This window comes from Chiloscyllium punctatum, chromosome 3, assembly GCF_047496795.1.
Source record: "Chiloscyllium punctatum isolate Juve2018m chromosome 3, sChiPun1.3, whole genome shotgun sequence".
NCBI lineage: Eukaryota > Metazoa > Chordata > Chondrichthyes > Orectolobiformes > Hemiscylliidae > Chiloscyllium > Chiloscyllium punctatum.
In genome coordinates this window covers 30,207,832-30,231,211 of record NC_092741.1, presented here as the reverse complement: position 1 = coordinate 30,231,211, position 23,380 = coordinate 30,207,832, and positions in this window count along the sequence as shown.

The window sequence follows — 23,380 nt, the reverse complement described above, 5'->3', positions numbered from 1 at the left end:
TTCACTCTATTTGTAGCCCCATATGAAAGAATATCAAGGCACTCAGAGCGGTCGATCAAATTGGAGTGATGATCTTAGATTGCGAGATCAGTCACAGAGCAAAAACCTTTAGTGATTGTTCTCAGGCTTCTGTCAACAGACAGAGTGAAATAGAAAGCACAGATTTCTTTATACATTAAGAACAATAGTGTCAAAAACATAAAAGCTGGGAGATGAAAATAACTTTACGGCTTGACACTTCTCAGTCATCTTGACATTTTGGCAGGTCAAGTGAGCGTTGTAATTCCAATAACTATTTACTTTATAAGCACAAACATCTCCCGCTTTAACATTGAAATGACACCATAGCTTTCCCAAAGTTGTACCGAGATATCCCAAAAGATGCTCACACTCCAATCCAAAGCACTACCTTCTCCTGAAAAGTCTAAAGACCTAAAGTTGGGCAACAGTGAAAACTGGACCTAGCTGAGTGCAGCTGCTTTTTAATGTGTACGGTTAGCTCCCATGAGCCATAGAAATGTGAAGTAAAACCCACCCTTATTCCACCAACACCCCTCCCCCCATCACCAACAAAAATGGAAAGCACTGGTTTAAGGGGGTGGGACTTCTAAGAATCAGAATTCTGGTACCATTTCAGCTGAACCAGACACTTTACCTGCATGAAAATTCAAGCTTGAGCTCAGTCACAAGGCACATTCCTTCAATGATTGTTCTCAGGCTTATGTCAACAGACACAGTGAAATAGAAAACACAGATTTTGTTTTCTACACTAAGGACCATTGTGTCAAAAATGTAAAAGCTGGGAGATGAAAATAACTGGACACCTTGATACTTTTGTGGACACGTTTGGATTTCATCCTCCACATGCTAATTGCACCGGGATAGTCCTGGAGGTTTCATGACATAACCATTTGCAACAAACTACCCCAACGCCTTCTTGTCACAATTGTCTGACATGTCCTTCTCATGCAAGACCTTCCTTGGCTGACCAGAAACAGACTGGTTCTTATCTATATGGCACTTGGCTATCAATTAAAGATTACCGATCGACTCTCTCCAATAGTTTTGACTAAGTGAATGCTTAAAGGGATTGAAAATAAATCCATCACTTTTCCTTCTGGGTTTCTTACAACATTATGATACAGAATGAAGCCAGTTCATGCAAACATGCAAACAAGAAACAAGACTAGGTCACAGCTCTGTCATTCAATAAAGGCATTGCTGATCTGATTTTAACCTCAGCTCTACATTCCTGCATATCCCTGATAATCTTTCCTGCCCTTGGTCATCAAGAATCTATAAACATCTGCCTTAAAAGTATTTAAAGATTCTACATCCTTTTAAGGGAGGGAATTCCAAAGACTGACAACACTCAGAGAGAGAAAAAAATGTTTCCTCATCTGTCTTAAATGGGTACTCACTTACTTTTAAACTATGATCCCCAAGTTCTTGATTCTCCCACAACAAGAAACATCTTTTCAATATTCACCCAGTCAAATCCTTTCAGGATCTTATATGGTTCAATTAAAACACTTCCGACTCTTCTAACCTCCACAGGACACAGACCTGTCTAGCCTTTCCCCAGAAGGCACTTATAGCTGTATATATACGGAGAAGCCAGAGCAAATATAAATTATCTTAATATGACCCTTTCCTCCACAATGAGTGCCTCTTGGTAATTATGAAACCTGCCCACCTCCACTTCCCAAATTTGAACTATCAGCTCACAAGAATATATCTTAAAATCTCCATTTCAGTAAACCAACAGGATTAAACCCATCTGTACAAAAGGGATCGACCCTTGTTCAACAACAGAGATTAAGCACCACAGTTAATTTTCCGCTTGCTGCTTTGATAAATTGTGCGTGGGTCATGATTGACAGGGATCTGCCAACAAATATAGTTCCAGAGTTTGCTTCCTGAATCTGCGATTGATTAAGTCTCTCCTCACACCAGTCGTGTTGATCAGAATGTGTAAAAGTGATGGGAAAAGCGCTCATTTGAATTGCAAGTGTTGCAATGCAGGTGAAACCATTGAGCAGTTAGATGCGTGTGGAGTAAATGAAAGCTGTCATTCCTACTAATAGGAGGCCTTTGATTCAGCCAAATACTTGGATTGGGAATGTGCGGGGGAAAAGCTCAGAAGTCACTTTTCCATCACCTTGAAAGTTGTCATTCTTACTCTGTAAATAATCTGAAACATAAAGGAAATTAACTTGTAAAACATTTTGTATAATCATCTGCAATGATTGCAGGGTAGCCATTGTAACAATATTATCAAAGAGCTATGAATGCAATTAGACTGTGTGATGAGTTTAAGAATTTTTGCAATCTTTAGCTTCTCTTTCTCTGCGAAATAGAAATACTGATAAAGCATAGCACGTTATCACTCATAACTGAGCACAGCAACCTTTGCCACGAATCCCAGCTTCACTACAGAGGAGCGTCCTCACATTTCATTTTTAACAGGACTCAGAAAAATAAGTCAGTGTGTGAAAATTAAAGACCATTGGGGAAGCAAGGGAAACTCTTGCGTTGAGGAACAGTGTCTTTAACAGAACACCCTGAGATGTCCGTCTGATGCAAGGTGTAGGAAACCACAGGTGGAAAAGGGAGAGATGTAACAAGGATTTCAAAAAAGAGGCAATGTAAAGAGAGAGGCTAGTAACTTACTGAGGGGAGTCTGGACAGTCGGAGCAAACCAGTTTCAGCAGGTGATGTTTTAAAAGAAGGGGAGACATTCAACAAAAATGAGTGCAAAGGCAAGAGGGAATACAAGTCTAGAGTTGGCTGGCACAAGATGGGAGGTGCAATGGAGTATTCAGAACATCTAAATGGAACACCTTATAAGGCAGGAGTTAAAGTAGGCCAATGAGGACAGGGCAATGGGTTAACAGGATTTATCATGGAAAAGGACTTGTAGCTCAGGTTGAAGGTCTGGAAGGTTCGTTTACAGACATTTCGTCACCATACGAGGTAACATCACCAGTGAGCCTCCTGTGAAGCACTGGTGGTATGGCTCACTTTTTATTTATGTGTTTAGGTTTCCTTGGCTTGGTGATGTTAATTCCTGTGGTGATGTCATTTCCTATTCTTTTTCTCAGGGGGTGGTAAATGGGATCCAAATCAATGTGTTTGTCAATAGAGTTCTGGTTGGAATGCCATGTTTCTAGGAATTCTCGCCTGTGGAAAAGGAGTTAAGCTGCTCTGTGCTTTGAGAAGGAGGATGGAATGTTGAATAGAGAGTAAAGTCACCATAGTCCCCTCTCTCATTAGCAAGAGACAGCCAGTGGTGAGTTTAAGTACAGTACGTTTTTAAAGCTAAGATAGATAATTTTTTGAACAGTAAAGGAATTAAAGGTTATGGTGAGAGGGTGGGTAAGTGGAGGTGAGGCCACGAAAAGATCTTATTAAATGGTGGAGCAGGCTCGAAAGGTCAGACGGCCTACTCCTGCTCCTTGTTCTTATGTTCTTATGTCCTTAAGCTGAGGGTCACCGTGCCTCAGGTCAGACTGAGGAAGTGCGACCTTAGCTGGTGCGGCAATCAAACTGAGAATGTTTTCAGCATCCAGCATCACCAACCAGCCATCCAGCCAACTCAGCAAACTGACTCTGAGTATAAAGTAAAGGAGCACAGAATCATTGGTTCATTGGTTTCTAATTGCTCTCCCTTTTCATTTAAAGCTCTTCCTGCCCCTGGAGTGTCCACCTTTTTTTTCCAATTCCAGCTTTTTGGGATATCTTCAATTTCCTCAGCTCTGTACCTTCAAAGGCTGAGGCACTAGCATTAACATTCCTTGCTGAAATGTATCTGCCTCTCCATGTTAATCTCCTCCTGTAAATTATTCCTTCAAACCTGCATCGTTGATAAAGCCTTTTCCTTGCCTGGTCTTATGTGGCTCAGTGTCAACTTTTATATGCCGCAAAGTATTCTGGGAGTTTTTAAACTCGGTGTAGGAGTAGAAGCATGTAAATTGCTCTTGTCGGACCGCAGCCTTTCAAATGCGAGCTGAAATACTTAGCTCAAAAGACGTATTGTTTTTGGCAACCAGATGAATATAGAATTTAAGGTATCTGTCACATCCATTGACAGATCAAAGATTTCCATTGTTCACTGAGTGAGACAATCCAAGTGGAATGATCGATTTCCCTCAGCATCTGTCAGATACAGCTTCCAACAAGTAGTGTCACGTTGTGCATCTGCTACTAACTATCAATCATTCTGACAGCACAGGGCAATCATTGCAGTTTTACTGCACCGAGTGCTTCTGTAATTACCCCTCTAATTTTTCATTACTGTTTGCTATTCTTGTCACAGAGCCACGCGACTGCACTTCATTTTATTTGTTCACGGCCGTCACTGGTTGGACCAGCATTTCTTGTCCTGCACCGGTTCCCATGAGGAGGTGGTGGTGAGCTGCCTTCTTGAATAGCTGCAATCCAGTTTGGTGTCGGTGGATCCACACTGCTATTAAGGAGGGAAGACCCACACAACTGTTAAAGAGAAGTTTCCAGGCTTTTCATCCAGCAACAGTGAAGGAATGGTGATATATTTCCAAGTCAGGATGGTGAATGCCTTGGAGAGAACTTGTAGGTCGTGATATTCCCCTGTATCTGTTGCCACTGTCCTTTGAGATGGTTGTGAATGTGGGAGGGGCTGTTGAAGGAGCTTTGTGAATGCTTGCCATGCATCTTGTTGATGGGACTCTACTGTATTGCTGGTGGAGTGAGGGAATGATTACGGATGTGATTCCTGTTGAGGACATTGTTCAGCCACGGAAATGTCATTGAATGTCAAGGCGCAATGGTACCCATCTCTTATACTGGAGATAGTGACTACCTGGCATTTGTGGGGCACAAATGTTTCTTGCCCCATGTCAGCCCAAACCCAAAATATATCCAGGTCTTGCTTCATTGAACATGGACCGCTTCAGTATCTGAGGATAGACAAATGGTGCTGAACATTGTGCACTAGTCAGCGAACAGCCCCTTATGATGGGAGGAAGATCATTGATGAAGCAGCCGAAGATGGTTGCTCAACAATACTCCCCTGAGGAACTCCTGCAGGGACGTCCTGGAACTGAGATGACTGACCTCCACAACCATCTTCCTGTGTGCCAGGTAGGACTCCAACCAGCGGAGAGCTTGCCCCCTGATATCATTAATTCCAGATTTTCTGGGGCTCTGCGATGCCACGTTTGATCAAATGCGACCTTGATGTCAAGAGCAATCACCTCCAGAGTTCAGCTCTTTTGTCGATGTTTAAAGCAAGGCTGTAACGAGGTCAGGAGCTGAGTGGCCCTGGCAGAACTCAAACTGGGCATCACTGAGCAGATTATTGCTGAGCTGGTGCTGCTTGATAACATTGTTGATGACACCTCCCATCACTTTACTGATGATGGAGAGTAGACTGATGGGGTGGTAATTATCCGAGTTGGATTCGTCCTTCTTTTGCGAGTAACCTGGGCCATGTTCCATAATATTGGGTAGATGCCAGTGTTGTAACTGTACTGGAACAGCTTGGCTAGAGTTGCTGCGAATTCTGAAGCACAGGTCTTCAGTACTATTGCCGGAATTTTGTCAGGGCCCGTAGTCTTCTGCACCATCCAATGCCTCCAGCCGTTTCTTCATATCAAATTGGCAGAAGGCCATTACGTGGATTGAGTGTAGGGACTCAATGGACCGAATGGCCTGCTTCCACACTGTAGGGGTTCTATCATTCGCAGTATATTCTTCCATCTTGTCGGTTCCCTCACCACCTACCATAAAACCCAATCAAGCAGCTTTAGCCTTCAAAAATCTGAACCCCTCCCTCCTGCACCATCTCTTAAGCCATGCATTCACCCTACCTATTCTTCCATTTCTAACCTGATGAGCACATGGCACTGGTAGCAATCCTGAGGATACTACATCTGTGGTCCTACTTTTTAACTTGGCTCCAAACTCCCTAAATTCAGCTTGTAGGACCTCATCCCGTTTTTTTACCTACATCATTGGTGCCTATATGCACCACGACAACTGGCTGTTCACCCTCCCCCATAAGAATTTTCCGGAGCCGATCAGAGAAATCCTTGACCTGTGCACCTGGGAGGCAACATACCATTCGGGAGTCCCCTCATTTTTGGTCGACAGCCGCTGTCCAAATATATCAGTTTACTCATCATCTCAGACCACAATTCAACTGCTCCCACTCAGCTCCTCGCTCCCACCACCACTACAAACCTGATGCTGGAGGTGAGTCCTTTTAAAGAGGAAACTTACCTTCTCGGCAGCCCCCTGGTCCTCTCTCTCTCTCTCTCTCTCTCTTTCTCTCTCTCTTTCTCTCCTCGCTCCTCTCGGGTCTACACCTGGGCAGACTGGAACCAATGTCCTTGGGGGTGCTTTTGCTGTTGGGAAGGGTTTAAACTGATGTGATGTGGGATAGGAAATAAATGAGGAGGTTAGTGGACAGTAGGGAAGTCGTAACTAAAGCCTGTAAGGAACTAAATAATGAAGTCAGCATGACAAAGGGGAAGAGTAGGCAGGGAACAGATGATGCACACAAAGGGACTGGTGGTCTAATGTGCATTTGTTTTAATGCAAGAAGTATAATAGCTAAGGCAGATGAATGTCAAGCTTGGGTTAGTACATGGGAGCATAGTGTTATTGTATTACTGAGACTTGGTTGAGAGAAGGGCATGTTTGGCAACTAAATATTCCAGGATACTGATGCTTCAGGTGGGATAGAGAGGGAGGTAAAAGAGTTAGAGGCATTGCATTACTGGCCAGAGAGGATATCACAGCTGTGCTGAAGGAGGGCACTATGGAGGACTCGAGTAGTGAGGCAATACGGGCAAAGAGCAGAAATAGGAAGGGTGCGGTAATGATGTTGGGGCTGTATTACAGGCCTCCCAACAGTGAAGGTGAGATAGAGGTACAAATATGTAAACAGGTTATGGAAAGATGTAGGAGCAACAGGTTGGTGGTGATAGGAGATTTTAATTTTCCCAACATTGACTAGGATTCACTTAGTGTTAGAGATCTATAAGACCATAAGAGACTATAAGACATAGGAGTGGAAGTAAGGCCATTCGGCCTATCGAGTCCACTCCACCATTTAATCATGGCTGATGGGCATTTTAATTCCACTTACCCGCACTCTCCCTGTATCCCTTAATTCCTTGCGAGACCAAGAATTTATCAATCTCTGCCTTGAAGACACTCAACATCCCGGCCTCCACCGTGTTCCATGGCAATGAATTCCACAGGCCCACCCACTCTCTGGCTGGAGAAATGTCTCCGCATTTCCGTTCTAAATTGACCCTCTCTAATTCTAAGGCTGTGCCCGTGGGTCCTAGTCTCTCTGCCGAATGGAAACAATTTCCCAGCGTCCACTCTTTCTAAGCCATGAATTATCTTGTAAGGTTCTATTACATCTCCCCTCAACCTTCTAAACTCTCATGAATACAATCCCAAGATCCTCAGTCGTTTATCATATGTTAGGTCTACCATTCCAGGGATCATCTGTGTGAATCTCCGCTGGATACGCTCCAGTGCCAGTATGTCCTTCCTGAGGTGTGGGGACCAAAACTGTACACTGTATTCTAAATGGGGCCTAACTAGAGCTTTATAAAGTCTCAGAAGCACGTCGTTGCTTTTATATTCCAACCTTCTTGAGATAAATGATGACATTACATTCGTTTTCTTAATCACGGTCTCAACCTGCAAACCAACCTTTAGAGAATCCTGGACTAGCACTCCCAGATCCCTTTGTACTTTAGCTTTATGCATTAGAAAATAGTCCATGCCTGTATTCTTATTTCCAAAGTGCAAAATCTCACATTTGTTCACGCTGAATTTCATCAGCCATTTCCTGGACCACTCTCCTAAACTGTCTAAATCTTTCTGCAGCCTCCCCATCTCCTCAGTACTACCTGCCTGTCCACCTAACTTTGTATCATCGGCAAACTTCACCACAATGCCCCAGTCCCTTCATCCAGATCATTAATATATAAAGTGAACAGTTGCGGCCCCATCACTGAACCCTGCGGGGCCCCACTAGTCACTGGCTGCCATTCCGAAAAAGCACCTTTTATCCCAACTCTCTGTCTTCTGTCAGCCAGCCAATCCTCAATCCATGCCAGTAGCTCACCTCGAACACCATGGGCCCTCACCTTACTCAGCAGCCTCCCATGAGTCACCCTATCAAAGGTAACAAGTAGGTGTAACCTACTTGTTACCTCTTCAAAGAATTCTAACAGGTTTGTCAGCCACAACTTCCCCTTACTAAATCCATACTGACTTGTAACCTGAAGGTGGCAATGCAGGTCAATAGACTGGTCAATAAGGCATATGGCATGCTTTCCTTCATTGGACGGGATATTGAGTACAAGAGTTGACAGGTCACGTTACAGTTGTATAGGATTTTGGTTCGACCACATTTGGAATACTGCGTACAGTTCTGGTCACCAGGACCTGGGGGCTTGTCCACTTTAAGCCTTTTAGAATACCCAACACTTCTTCCCTCCTTATGCTGACCTGACCTAGAGTAACCAAAGATCTATCACTAACCTCAACATCCACCATGTTCCTCTCCTCGGTGAATACTGATGCAAAGTACTTATTAAGAATCTCACCCGTTCTCGCTGACACCATGCATAGCTTTCCCCCTTCAACCCTTTCCCTCATTACCCTCTTGTTCCTTACATATGAATTAAAGGCTTAGGGATTTTCCTTAACTTTGCTTTCTAAGGATATCTCATGACCTCTTTTAGCCCTCTTAGTTCTTTGTTTCAGATTGGTCCTACATTCCCAATATTCTTCCAAAGCTTCGTCTGTCTTCAGTTCCCTAGACCTTACATATGTTTCCTTTATCCTCTTAGCTAGTCTCGCAATTTCACCTGTCAGCCATGGTTTCCTAAACTTGCCATTTCTATCCCTCATTTTCACAGGAACATATCTCTCCTGAATTCTAATCAACCTCTCTTTAAAAGGCTCCCACACATCAAATGTGGATTTACCTTCAAACAGCTGTTCCCAATTTACATGTTCCTGTGCTGTAATTTTCTTTGTTCTTTGTTCAAGGGCTCAACCAGTAAGTAATATTACTGCCAAGACACTCTTGAAATTGCCCCACATTCTGATTCCTCACCACCCCTCAGTGCTTCTTCCAAGTGGTGTTTTCATACGAGCCAGAGGTTTCCTTGCCCACGTTTGATCTGATGCCATGCCCCTTTGTGGTATTCGGTACCAATGTTGAGGTTGCAGCTCCTTCCCAACTGTAAACCACGTTCCCCATCGTGTTGTAGTTGTACCTGCGTCCATTCAAAGTGGCAACTCCTCCATCTTTGTGATTGACAACAAATGCTGGGTCGCGCCAGCAAAACTATCATCCATCAAGTGAATAATGAAAGAAAGCTACAATATCCTGAGGCCAATTGAAATTTCTCTGCACCTAGTCTCAATGTTTGTTAATTATGGAAGTGAGCTCCTGCTCACAATGTATAGAGTTACTAAAGAACAGAATAAACTGTGTGATCATTCCTAGCACCTCAAAACACTGAATAAACACAATTTTAAAGGTGTCCCGACTGTGTATAATCCAAACATGTCATTGGGAAGAACTTCAAAGACCAATATTGGGCATTGCTTCAAAGAGGGCAGTGAGTGAGAAAGATAGCAGGAGACTTCAGGAGGACATAAATAAACTGGTGAAATAGACAGACACCAAACAGATAACTTTTAAAGCAGAGGGGTGTGAATTGATGCACTTCAGAAACTGGAATCAGGAGAGATAATCCAAATGAAAGAGTCAGAGAGTCATAGAAATGTACAGCACAGAAACAGACCCTTTTAGTCCAACTCGCCCATGCCAACCAGATATCCGAAACCAACCGAGTCCCATTTGCCAGCACCCGGCCCATATCCCTCTAAACACTTCTTAAACATATATCCATCCAGATGCCTTTTAAATATCATAATTGCACCAGCCTGCACCACTTCCTCTGGTAGCTCATTCCACACACGCATCACCCTGTGTGTGAAAAAGTTGCCCCTTAGGTGCCTTTTAAATCTTTCCCCTCTCACCCTTAAACCTATGCCCTCTAGTTCTGGACTCCCCCACTCCAGGGAAAAGACCTTGTCAATTTATCCTCTCCATGCCCCTCATGATTTTATAAACCTCTGTAAGGTCACCCCTCAGCCTCCAAATACTCCAGGGAAAACAGTCCCAGCCTGTTCAGCCTTTCCCTGTAGCTCAAATCTTGATACAATTTTAAAGAAGTTAGTGAATCAGAAAGACCCAGCAGCGAAACAAACAAATCGATGAAGGTGGCATGAAAGGTTGATAAGACTGTTATAAAGCGTAAGAAATCCTGGTTTGAAATCACAAAACAGAATGCAAAATCAGGGAGGTGCTGTCAAACCCTTAAAAACTGTGGATAATCTCAATTGGAGTTCGGTGCCCTAATCTGCTTTCGGTAGGCCTTGGAGAACATAGAGAGGAGATTTATTCATGTGAGGGATTTCTGTGGAGAGACTGGAGAAACTGCGATCTTACTCCTTAGAGAAAAGGAGGTCAGGGGGTTAGTTAATTGTCTGAACAATCGTGAATCAATAGGAATAACATACCACATATAACAGGGTCAGAAGTCTGAAGATATTGCCTTGAGGTAATCTGCAAAAGACCGAAATGGGAGATAAGGAGATTTTATTTTTAAGAACAATTTATGAACTGGAATGTGTAAGGTGAAATTTAAAGCCTAAGAAAAGAGGTGGGTACTGAAGTCCTCCACCCGGAGTCCTTTCTGAGACCTGGCCATCCTCCGTGCTACCTTTCAGTGGTATTAAACATGGATGGGTGCTGATTCAGTATCCACGAGGTATCATCAGCAGGAGATTTCCTTGTTTTCCTTTACACGCATCTGCTACTGAGCAGTGGAGGAGGCAGTAAACATTGATGGCGGTGGATGGAGTGTCAATCGGGCAGGCTACTTTGTCCCGGGCAATGTCAAATTGAACTGGACTAGCGAGATAAATACAGAGATGACAAGAGCAGCTCAGAGGCTAGGAACCCTGTTCACAGAACTCACCTCCTGATTTCCCCAAAGCCTGTCCATCATCGACAAGGCACAAGTCAGGAGTGTGATGGAATACTCCCCACTTGCCTGGATGGGTGCAGCTCCAACAACACTTAAGAATCATGACACCGTCCAGGCCAAAGCAGCCCACTCGATGGGCACTACATCTGCTCCCACCACCAATGATGCTCACTGGCAGCAGTGTATGCTACCTACAAGATGCACTGCAGAAATTCACCCAAGATCCTCAGACAGCACCTTCTAAAACCCATGACCACTTCCATCTAAAAGAACAAGGGCAGCACATACATGGGAACACAACCAATCACATGTTTCTCTTGAAACCAGTCACCACCTTGGTTTGGAAATATATTACTATTCCTTCAGACGCACTCGGTGAAAATCCCAGAACTCCTTCCTTCTCGGCAATGTGTTCCTGCTCCAAATGGACTATGGCAGTTCACCTCCACCTTCTCTGGGGCGTTTAGGAGTTGGTTATAAATGCACACTCACATCCTTGGAATGAGTGAGAAGAATACTCTGTGCTCCCACACAGTAGTGTCTGTAATATCCCTCTGAAGTGGTTAAACGTCCCTCTGACTCATGGGGTACCCTGGCTCATGACCGTACAAAATGGCGGAGACTCATTTTGGGAATCAGCAAACACGTGGGCCAGTTTTGTCGGGATCATGCATGTGGCAGAGTCAAGGCATTGAGGAGGACGCAAGGACCTCCCACTAATTCGGCCTCGTGCCCACCAGAATCTGCAGATTCCCAGATTGACCACATTAGTGCCCCTCAGTCTGGAAAGGAACCAGGTCATTCTTGATCTTGAGGGACTCCCAAGATATTCCACGTCCAGGTCTGAACACTGGGTCAACCAACAGGACTCTTTCAAATGTGACAATAAGGCTGAGGCAAGCATTGACATTTACACTGCCAGACCTTGCCAGAGGCTATCATGGCTGTGATTTAGTCTGCTATCCATCACGGTGTCAGGGAGCTTGTAAACACTTTTTGTTTGTAAAACAGCAGCCTCCTTGTCTAATTCAGTCACGATTGTCAGCAGCAGCACAAAATACATACTGGACTGGAAGATAATTCCTCAGAATGTACTGGCTCAGCAGACAACAAAATGGCGATCACCTCAGTCCCAGTGCGCTTGCTCATTGTTAAACTGAGACAGAATGGACTACACAGTAAAGATTTCAGAAGCATAGACAGAAACAGGGATGCATGCTTTGTTAGCGATGTTTAAAGGCTAGCCTTTACCTCAGTTTGTGGTTGGGAATCCCCGAACTGGGTCACCTTCACTGTACAGCCTCCACTGTGACACCCTCCGGCACTGGGGGGGGCTGTTGGGGGGGATAGCGAGTATGTCCAAGGGAGTTGGGAGAGATTGGGGCCCCAATGACGGGGCTGGGGAGGAAGTTTGGTGCAGGCAGGTAGGGGTGGAGAACATAGGTCTGATTCCTGGGGAGGACAGTGGGCCTGAAGCCAAGAGAAAAGCCTCAGTCGGTCCTGATTGCTTTTGAGCGCGTTGCCGTGCAGAATGATGGCCTAGAGTCATAGAAATCGACAGCACAGGAAAAGGTCTTTTATCCCAATCTGTCTGTCCCAGTCAAAAACAACGTACAAATACATCTTAAATGTTGGAGGGTTTCTGCCTCTCCCACCTTTGCAGGTGAGTTTCAGATTCGCAACTCCCTCTGGGGGTAAATATTTCCCCTCAGCTCCCCTCTAAATCTCCTGCTCCTTTTTTTAAATCTATGAACCTTTGATCATTGATTTCCCCAGCAAAAAGGAACAATCCTTTCTCTCTATCCTATCTACATGTCTCATAATTGGGAACGTGTCAACCGTGCTCCCCCCCCTCAGTCTCCTCTACTCCTACAAAAACAATCCCCATCTGTCCCATTTCCCTAAAATGTTCTGAAGAAACATTACCGAACCAAAACCAATAACCCTGCTTTCTCTGCACAGATACTGCCAGACCTGCTGAGTTTCTCCAGCAATTTCTGTTTGTGTTCCCACCTCTAGAACCAATGTGACTTCCACAGTCACATAATAGATACTGGGGCTTATCCTAATTCAAACTTTTGCAAGTCTTCAGAGCAGCCAAGCATCTAGAGGTGTCATCTATCTCTCTCTATCTCTCGCTCTCTCACTCTCTCTCCCCTGCATGCAAAATTAGGCAAACCTTACCATCAACAGCCCATTCCTGAGTGTGGTGAGACATCTCATATGGGATCCCACACCCCAGCCTCAGGAGCACACTCACCCACCTTTAATTGGACAGCTAGTGTACAGTCATAGAGTTACACAGCATGAAAACAGACCATTCAGTTTAATTCATCCATGCCAACCAGATTTGCCAGCATTTGCCAGTCCCATTTGTCAGCACTTGGCCCATGTCCCTCTAATCCCTTCTCATTCATATACCCATCCCGATGCCTTTTAAATGTTGCAATTGTACCAGCCTCCACCACATCCTCTGGCAGGTCATTCCATACACGCACCACTCTCTGTGTGAAAAAGTTGCCCCTTAGGTCCCTTTTAAATCCTTCCTCTCACCCCAAACCTATGCCCTCTAGTTCTGGACTCCCCCACCACAGGGAAAAGACTTTTTCTATTTATCCTATCCATGCCCCTCATGATTTTATAAACCTCTATAAGGTCACCCCTCAGCCTCTGACGTTCCGCAGAAAACAGCCCCAGCCTATTCAGTCTCTCCCTGTAGCTCAAACCCTCCAACTCTGGCAACAGCCTTGAAAATAAATTCTGAACCCTTTCACATTTCACACCATCTTTCCTCTGGCACGGAGACCAGAACTGAATGCAGTATTCCGAAAGTGGCCTAACCAATGTGCTGTACAGCCATGACATGACCTCCCAGCTCCTGTACTCAATGCTCTGTCCAATAAAGACAGGCATACCAGGCACAGTGTCTTCTTCTGTTTGACCAGCCTGAAGGCATTGGCACCATGCATGGGCCTTGGCACAAAAACACATCCAACATCAAGACCCCAACATCAGATTAAATATCCAGGCCTTGGTTACAACCCTTACTGTATTCTGCTTTCCCACCTCACCAGTTAGTTTCTGCTACTTCCAGCAGTCAGTCTGTACAAACAGTTCAATGATGCTTCTGCTGCTGAGGAATGGCAATCATCCACTCCCTTGACATTAGCCAGGTGGCAGACTGAGAAGTCAATGGCTAAAAAAGGTGGGATTTTCAGGCGCCTTAAATCAGAAACAAAATGAGCTGGTTCCGAGGGTAACGCAGTGGTAATGTCGCTGGTCTGGTGATCCAAAACCCCTGGCTCATGTGCTCAGCCTGAATCCCATTGCAGTAGATCGTGAAACTTGAATTCCACTGGGTTAAGGTAAGTTCAGTTCCCTCACCCTCCATTAGATGGGGAGATTGCACTGTGTACGATCATGGGCTGTGCTCTCCTGTAATACAACAGCACCCTCTGCTGTTCCCAGCCCACCTATTTCTGGCCATCGGTCTGGGCTGTGTGCTCACAACTGTGAAAGCTCGGGCAACTGACTGAGCAATAGTCCACGTCTGGGCACCTCCGCAAATAAGTTTCACTTGTTAAAAAAAAATCTATTGTGCTCAAACTTGTTTCATTGTTGATGTAGTGCACGCTCTGTAAGACCATTTCTTCGTTGATACTGCCTCAGGTTGGTTTCCTCCGACCATTGATATTAGGGTCAACTGTACCGCGGGGGGATCGAGGAGGCTGCTAATCTTCTCTGTGCCCAGTCATCAAGTTCCCAAGCTGTCTCAATGCCCACAACTTCCCATTCCCATTGTCCATGCCTACTGTCACCGAATTTCCATCCTGGATGTGAGCAGAAGACTCACCCTTTGCCAACGGATGCCTGTCTGGGTGTTTAATGGCTGAGGGGCAGGTAGGCGGTACCATCAGGGGATGCGTTCTTCATTGTCTGTCAAGGAGGTGGAGCAGGAAGCCTGGCTTTCTGAAAAGCCTTACTCCATAGTCAATGTATCGCTCCAAACTTGTGAAAGTTTGTTCCTCCGTATTTTGGATCTATTGAATGTTCCCAATCGTCCTGACTTTAAAATGTTCATCCCTGTCTTCAGATCTCTCTGTAGCCTGACCTTTCCCGAACTCTGTCGTCCCCTCCAGCCCCACTGCCCTCTGTGTTCTTCTTGTTTGGTCTGTCATGCATGATCGAGAGGTAATTAGCTGGGTTGGATTTATTCTGCCTTTTGTGCCCAGGGCAGGGAACCAGGGAGAGAGTAAGGGCCAATCCATGCATTGAGCTAGAGGACATTGTCAGGGTGTTAAATGGGTACTTCACATCTGTCTCCAGTTTTGATTAGGAAGATGTAGGGAGGAAGGACTGTGAGGTGCTTGAGCAGTTTAACAAAGAGGGCATCTCAGTGGTTAGCACTGCTGCCTCACAGCACCAGGAACCCGGGTTGGATTCTAGCCTCGGGTGACTGTCTGTGTGGAGTTTGCACGTTCTCCCCGTGTCTGCGTGGGTTTCCCCCCCACCGATGCTCTGGTTTCCTCCCAATATCCAAAGATACGCAGGTTAGTTGGAGTGGTGATGCTAAATTGCCTAAAGTGTCCAAGGATGAGTAAGTTAGGTGGATTAGCCATGGGCAATTCAGGGTTATAGGGATAGGGTGGGGGAGGTGTTGAGTCTGGGTGGGATGTTCTTTGGAGAGTCGGTGGGGACTTGTTGGGCCAAATGGCCTGTGGGGATTCTAGTTATTGGAGGCTTTAGTGGGTTAAATAATAGACAAATCCCCAGCTCTATATGAGTTGTACCCCAGGCTGCTGTGGGAGACAAGGGAGGAAATTATTGGTGTTCTGACTCAAAGTCTTTTTTAATTCCTCTCCAGTCACAAGAGAGGTGCCAGAGGACTGAAGGACAGCTAATGTGGTTATGCTTTTCAAGGAGGGAGGTGGAGATAAAGGAGGGAACTACAGAGCAGTGAATCACACATCAGTGTTCAGGAAACTAATAGAGAAAGTTCCAAGGGAAAGAATCAATCTCTATTTGGAGAGGTAAGGTGCAATCAGGAATAGTCAGCATGGCTTTTTCAGAAGGAGTCATGGCTAACGCATTTGATTGAATTTTTCAAAGAGGTGACCGTGTGAGTAGATGAGGATAGTGGAGTTGATGTAGTCCACGTGGACTTTGTTAAAAATCACACAACACCAGGTTATAGTCCAACAGGTTTATTTGGAAGCACTAGCTTTCAGAGTGCTGTTCCTTCATCGGGTAGCTGTGGAGCAGGGCTATAAGACACAAGAGTTTATAATTAAAGATTACAACATCATGCAACTGAAATGATATATTGAACAAATCTAGGTTGCTGTTCAGTCTTTCATCGTTTAGAATGGGTTGCAGGTTTCTGTTCATTAAGATGTAAATCCCAGTCCAACATCATATGGATTTCAGCAAAGCCTTTGAAAAGCTCTCACGTGGGAATCTAGTTTAAAAAAGGTAAAATCGCGTGGAATCCGGTTTAACTGGGAAAGTTGGACCCAAAATTGGCTTAGTGCCAGGAGGCAGATGGGATGGTCGAAGGCTGTTTGTGTGACTGGAGACCACTGCCAGTGGTGTTCCACAGGGGGCAGTGCAGGCACTTGAACTGCCTGCATTTCAAGTAGCTGCTATCTCTTGGATGCATTCTTCAGCCTGCTAGATACACAATTCATCTGTTCCAGTACAGCTACAACATTGACTTCTACCCAGCCCCATAAAAAAACAGCCCGGTATGTCACAGAATCACTGATCCAGTTCAATAGAGACCCTTCGGCCTATCAAGTCTGCATTGACAGAAAAAAAGCTACTCTAAATTTATTCTAAATTACTCGTCCAACTTTCCAGCATTTGGCCCATGGTCTTGAATATTATGACATTTCAAATTCTTATCCAAATACTGTATAAAGGCTGTGAGGACTCCCACCTCAACTACCCTACCAGGCAGTGTTTTCCAGACCCCACCACCCTCTAGGTGAATATGTTTTTTCCACAAATCCTCCCTAAGCCTTCTGCCTTTCACTTTAAAATTGTGTTCCTTGTTATTGATCCTTCAACCAAGGGGAACAGATGCTTTCGATCCACCCTGTCTGCGCCCCTCATAATTTTATACACCTCAGTCAGGTTGGCACAGTGGCTCAAGGACAGCACAGTTAGCACTGCTGCCCCACAGTGCTGGGGACCTGGGGTCAATTCCACCCCCAGGTGATTGTGTGAGTTTGCGCATTCTCCCGATGTCTGTGTGGGTTTCTTCCGGGTGCTCCAGTTTCCTCCCACAGTCCAAAGATGTACAAAGATGTACAAAGATTTGTGGAATTCGCCATGCTAAATTGCCTACAGTGTTCAGGGATGTGTAGGTTAGGTACATTAGTCCGGGGCAAATATTAGGTAAGGGGAATGGGTCTGGGTGGGTTACTTTTGGAGGGTTGGTGTGGACTTGTTGGAGGAGAAAGTGAGGACTGCAGATGCTGGAGATCAGAGCTGAAAATGTGTTGCTAGAAAAGCGCAGCAGGTCAGGCAGCATCCAAGGAACAGGAGAATCGACGTTTCGGGCATAAGCCCTTCTTCAGGACTTGTTGGCCAGGGGGCCTGTCTCCACACTGTAGAGATTCTGATTCTAACTGAAAAAAAGGTCTTTGCTCCCGAGAAAGCTTATACAGTCTCTGCCCATCACTGAAATGCTCCATCCCAGGCAACATCCCTGATGAATCTCCTCTGTACCCTCTCCAGTGCAATCACATCCTTCCTATAGTGTGGTGACCAGAACTGCACGCAATACTCCAGTTGGGACCTGACCAAAGTTCTGTACAGCTCTGACCTGACCTCCCTGCTCTCACTATCTCTGCCTCAATTGATTCGGGCAAGTGGCCCATATGGCTTCTTAACCATTCGATTGACCCGTCCTGCAGCCCTCAGGGATCTGCGGACAAACTCCACTCCCCTGCCCAACATCCTTCGGTTCCTCTGAGCTTCCTGGTGTCCTGCCATTCATTGAGTACTCTCTTGCTGTTCTACTTCGTCTAAAGTTCATCACCTCACACGTTTTGATGGTAAATTCCATCTGACACTGATCTGCCCATCAGACCAACCATTCGATATCTTCCTGTAACCTAAAACTTTCTGTTTCACTGTTTCCCACTTGGCCAATCTTTGAGTCATTTGCAAACTTGTTTATCATCCTGCCATATTTTTATCTGTATCATTTATACGTATATGTCTTACCAGACACAATTATTGTTTCTGATATATATATATCAGAAACAATAACTGTGTCTGGCATTTGCTTTTACATTTAGAAATTATCTCAAATTCAGTGTTTCTGGGCTTACAGACTTTGTTAGTCTTCTGTTTAGTTCTTTTCAAAGCCAATGTTTTTATTTTGCAATATAAAACTACCCAGATTGTTTCCCGTTAACTTTTTCAAAAAAAATTAACATGTCCTTAAACCTCACGCAAATAAACCTTTCAGTGACTGAAATAGCAATACATATCAAGTTATTCCATCAAGTTCTATCAATTCTATCAAGTCCAATTTGAGAAACAATTACACTCAGGCTATGTGGTATTAGACAGTGGGTTTACAGCAGAAATAGAAGCATTTGCAGGGAATTGTTATATTGAAGTTAACTGCCAATTGATTGCGAGCACTTTATGTTGGCACATAAATGATTGGTTAAGACTAGCTCTTTGAAAGGCAAAACCTTTCATTCAAATTTGTCGACATGCTGCGCTTTAATTCTCAAAAATACTGGATTCACATGGATCTGGAATCCACTGGCAACTGTTTGAGATTATGGAACAACCCAAAATCTTGATGGATCAATATATCTATGACTTGGAGGAGCCGGTGTTGGACTGGAGTGAACAAAGTTAAAAATCACACAACACCAGGTTATAGTCCAACTGGTTTATTTGGAAGTACTAGCTTTCGGAGTGCCGCTCCCTCATCAGGTGGTTGTGGAGAATAAGATCAAGCTCACAGAGTTTATAGCCAAAGGAGTCCAGTGTCATGGGTTAGCGACACAGGCCACACCATTACAAGTGGGGACACCGCCCACCATGTATGTAGCGAGTACTCATGTGACTCAGCCAACGTGGTCTATCTCATACGCTGCAGACAAGGATGCCCTGAGACATGGTACATTGGCAAGACCAAGCAGACACTATGACAACGGATGAATGGACACCGCACAACAATCACCAGGCAGGAGTGTTCTCTCCCAGTTGGAGAACACTTCAACAGTTCAGGACATTCAGCCTCGGACCTTCAGGTGACCATCCGCCAAGGCGGACTTTGGAACAAGCAACAACTCAGAGTGGCTGAGCAGAAACTGATAGCAAAATTCGATACCCATGGGAATGACCTCAACTGGGACCTTAGGTTCATGTCACATTACAGGTGACCCCACACACACTCCTACATACTCACACACCCATGCAGACCCTCCCTCACACACAAGCTCTCTCATATGCACATACATACACAGCTCCCATTCACACTAACAAACATATCCCATCACACTCGACACACACTTAACCAAGCTTACACACACACTCTATCACTTGTACTCAATATATCCAAATATGCCAGCTAATGTGAAAAATTTAGCTTAATTTGGTTTGATTTGATTTGATTTATTATTGTCACCTTTACCTAAGTACAGTAAAAAGTTTTGATTTGTGTACTGTACAGGCAGATCATAATAAACAAAGTGATTGAACAGAGTGAGGGATGCAATGTTACAGCTGTAAAGAAGGTTCACAAAAATAAGATCAACATTAGATTTCAAATTTGAGAGGTCTAATAAAAGGGGGGAAGAAGCTGTTCTTGAACCTATTGGTATGTGTGTTTAATAGAATCTCTATAATGTGGAAACAGGCCATTTGGCCCAACAAATCCATGCCAACTCTCCGAAGACCATCCTGCCTAGACTCACCACTCCCCCCCCCCCCCCGTATCCCTGTAATCCTGCATTTCCCATGGCTAACCCACATCCCTGGACATAATGGGCAATTTAGAATGGCCCAATCCACCTAACCTGTACATCTTGGACTGTGGGAGGAAACCGTAGCACCAAGAGGACATCCACACAGACACAGGGAGAATGTACAAACTCCGAGGTTAGAGTTGAACCCAGGTCCCTGATGCTGTGAGGCGGCAGTACTGACTACTGAGCCACCATGCCGTTCCCAAGCTTTCACAACTCCTGTCCAATGTAAGAGTTTGGAAGAGAGTACAGTCGAAGTGGGAGGGTTCTTTGATGATGTTGGCTGCCTTTCTGTGACATTGTAGATGGTGCCACTGGATGGAGGGTTGGCTTACATGATGGACTGGGCCAGGGGTGGGGAAGCTGTGGCCTTAAGGCCGCATGCAGCCTTCTAGGCCATTGTGTGTGGCCTTTTGAATGAATCCAAATTTTGCAGAACAAATTTTTTTTTATTAATATTTTTCCGTCCTTTATTATTTTTATTTTAATCTTAAAATGAACGTATTTAAAATACCAGAGAGTAAAAGAAAATTCAATGAAATAATCCTCACAGACTAACCGCCATAATTAAAAAGTTGTCGAAGTTGCAGGCTGCTTAGACCCCAATAATGTTCCAAAGTTCAAACAACTGTCTCTTTCAAGGAGAACAGTGACTGATCGGCAGCATGAATTAGCCCTCAACGTAACAGAACAACTCCAACAAATACTCCAAAAGGAAAATACGTATTATTCAATCGCTTTGGATGAATCAACTGATACTACTGATTCAGCGCAGGTGTTATACCTCATTCGCACTATAACAGAAGATTTTATTTGCTACGAAAGGTTACTGGCTTTGGGCACTCTTACAGGTAGAAGACAAGGAATAGATATCTTCACAAACTTTCAAGATAAATGCCGTGAATTTAAACTGAATTTGGTTAATTTAGTGAGTGTATGTACAGACGGTGCACCTTCCATGACAGGAAAACATGAAGGGTTTATTGGCACAGATAAAAAAAGTATTAGCAGATCCAGATGCTCTCATTTCTTTTCATTGTATCTTACATCAGCAAAATCTCTGTGCTAAATCTACTATTTTAGTGACACTTTGCAACAAGTTATATGTTTTGTTAACTATATTCGTGCAAATGCAACACGGCATCGTCTGTTTCGCAACATGCTAAAGTTGGATGATGAGGTATTCAGTGTGGATTTGCTGTATCATTCTGAAGTGAGTTGGCTATCACAGGGATAGGTCATAGAGTCATAGAGATGTACAGCATGGAAACAGACCCTTCGGTCCAACCCGTCATTGCCGACCAGATATCCCAACCCAATCTAGTCCCACCTGCCAGCACCCGGCCCATATCCCTCCAAACCCTTCCTATTCATATACCCATCCAAATTCCTCTTAAATGTTGCAATTGTACCACCCTCCACCACTTCCTCTGGCAGCTCATTCCATACACGTACCAGCCTCTGCATGAAAAAGTTGCCCCTTAGGTCTCTTTTATATCTTTCCCCTCTCACCATAAACCTATGCCCTCTAATTCTGGACTCCCCGACCCCAGGGAAAAGACTTTGTCTATTTATCCTATCCATGCCCCACATAATTTTGTAAACCTCTATAAGGTCACCCCTCATCCTCCGACGTTCCAGGGAAAACAGCCCCAGCCTGTTCAGCCTCTCCCTGTAGCTCAGATCCTCAAACCCCGGCAACACCCTTGAAAATCTTTTCTGAACACTTTCAAGTTTCACAACATCTTTCCGATAGGAAGGAGACCAGAATTGCATGCAATATTCCAACAGTGGCCTAACCAATGTCCTGTACAGCCGCAAAATGACCTCCCAACTCCTGTCCTCAGTACTCTGACCAATAAAGGAAAGCATACCAAACGCCTTCTTCACTATCCTATCTACTTGCGACTCCACTTTCAAGGAGCTATGAACCTGCACTCCAAGGTCTCTTTGTTCAGCAACACTCCCTAGGACCTTACCATTAAGTGTATAAGTCCTGCTAAGATTTGCTTTCCCAAAATGCAGCACCTCGCATTTATCTGAATTAAACTCCATCTGCCACGTCTCAGCCAATTCACCCATCTGGTCAAGACCCTGTTGTAATCTGAGGTAACCCTCTTCGCTGTCCACTACACCTCCAATTTTGGTGTCATCTGCAAACTTACCAACTGTACCTCTTATGCTTGCATCCAAATCATTTATGTAAATGACAAAAAGTAGAGGGCCCAGCACCAATCCTTGTGGCACTCCACTGGTCACAGGCCTCCAGTCTGAAAAACAACCCTCCACCACCACCCTCTGACTTCTACCTTTGAGACAAATTTTATCTTTGCGAGAACAGATAATTAAATTTTATGAAGAACAGAGTCAGCAATGCGAATTAGTGAAAGAAGATTTGTAAAGAAATGCTGTTTTTCTGTGTGATATTATGTCAAAGAAAAATGGCTTGAATATTTCTTGGCAAGGTAAAACTAGGTCTATATACGATATGTGGCAAAAAATCCAAGCATTTCAAAAAAAGCTATCTTTTTTCAAAACTCTTCTTCTTCAAAAGGAAATTTCGGATGAACATTTTCCCCAGTTAGCAAAGGTCATTGATGAACAGGAAAATTCTTGCGAATCATTTGAAGAATACGCAGCTGTTATAGACTTATTAATTGGAGAATACAATGAAAGTTTCTCTGACTTTGAGAATCGTGACATCACACTCAAATTAGCATTTCAACCTCGCCTAGTTGATGTCTCCAAGGCTCCTAAAGAACTACAGATGGAATTGATTGAACTCTCAGAAGATTACATTTTAAAGTCCTTATTTGGTGCTAAGAAAGATTCGATTGAAATATGGAAGAATGCAATAGAATACCCATGCCTTCGGCAACATGCACGAAAAATGCTGTCTTGCTTTTCAACCACTTATTGCTCTGAATATACATTCTCCTACTTAACCAAAATCAAGATGCCCTTAAGGTCACAAATGACGGATACCCATCTAGAGGATCAGCTAAAACTGCAGACCTCCATGCTGAAACCAAATATTCAAATGCTTTCCTACAAAAGGCAGTCACAACAAAGTCATTAAAAGGTTAGTTAACTTTATAATTAACATTTTTTTCATTTTTTTTTAGTTAGTACATAGTAGTTAGATTTTTACAAGATAATGTGAATTTTGAAGAATATATAACTGAAGTTTCTTGGATGCGGCCTTATTAGATTACAACTAACACAACGTGGCCTTCCCCACCTCTGGTCTGGGCTGTGCACAAAACTCTCTGTAGTTTCTTATGATCATGGACAGAGCAGTTG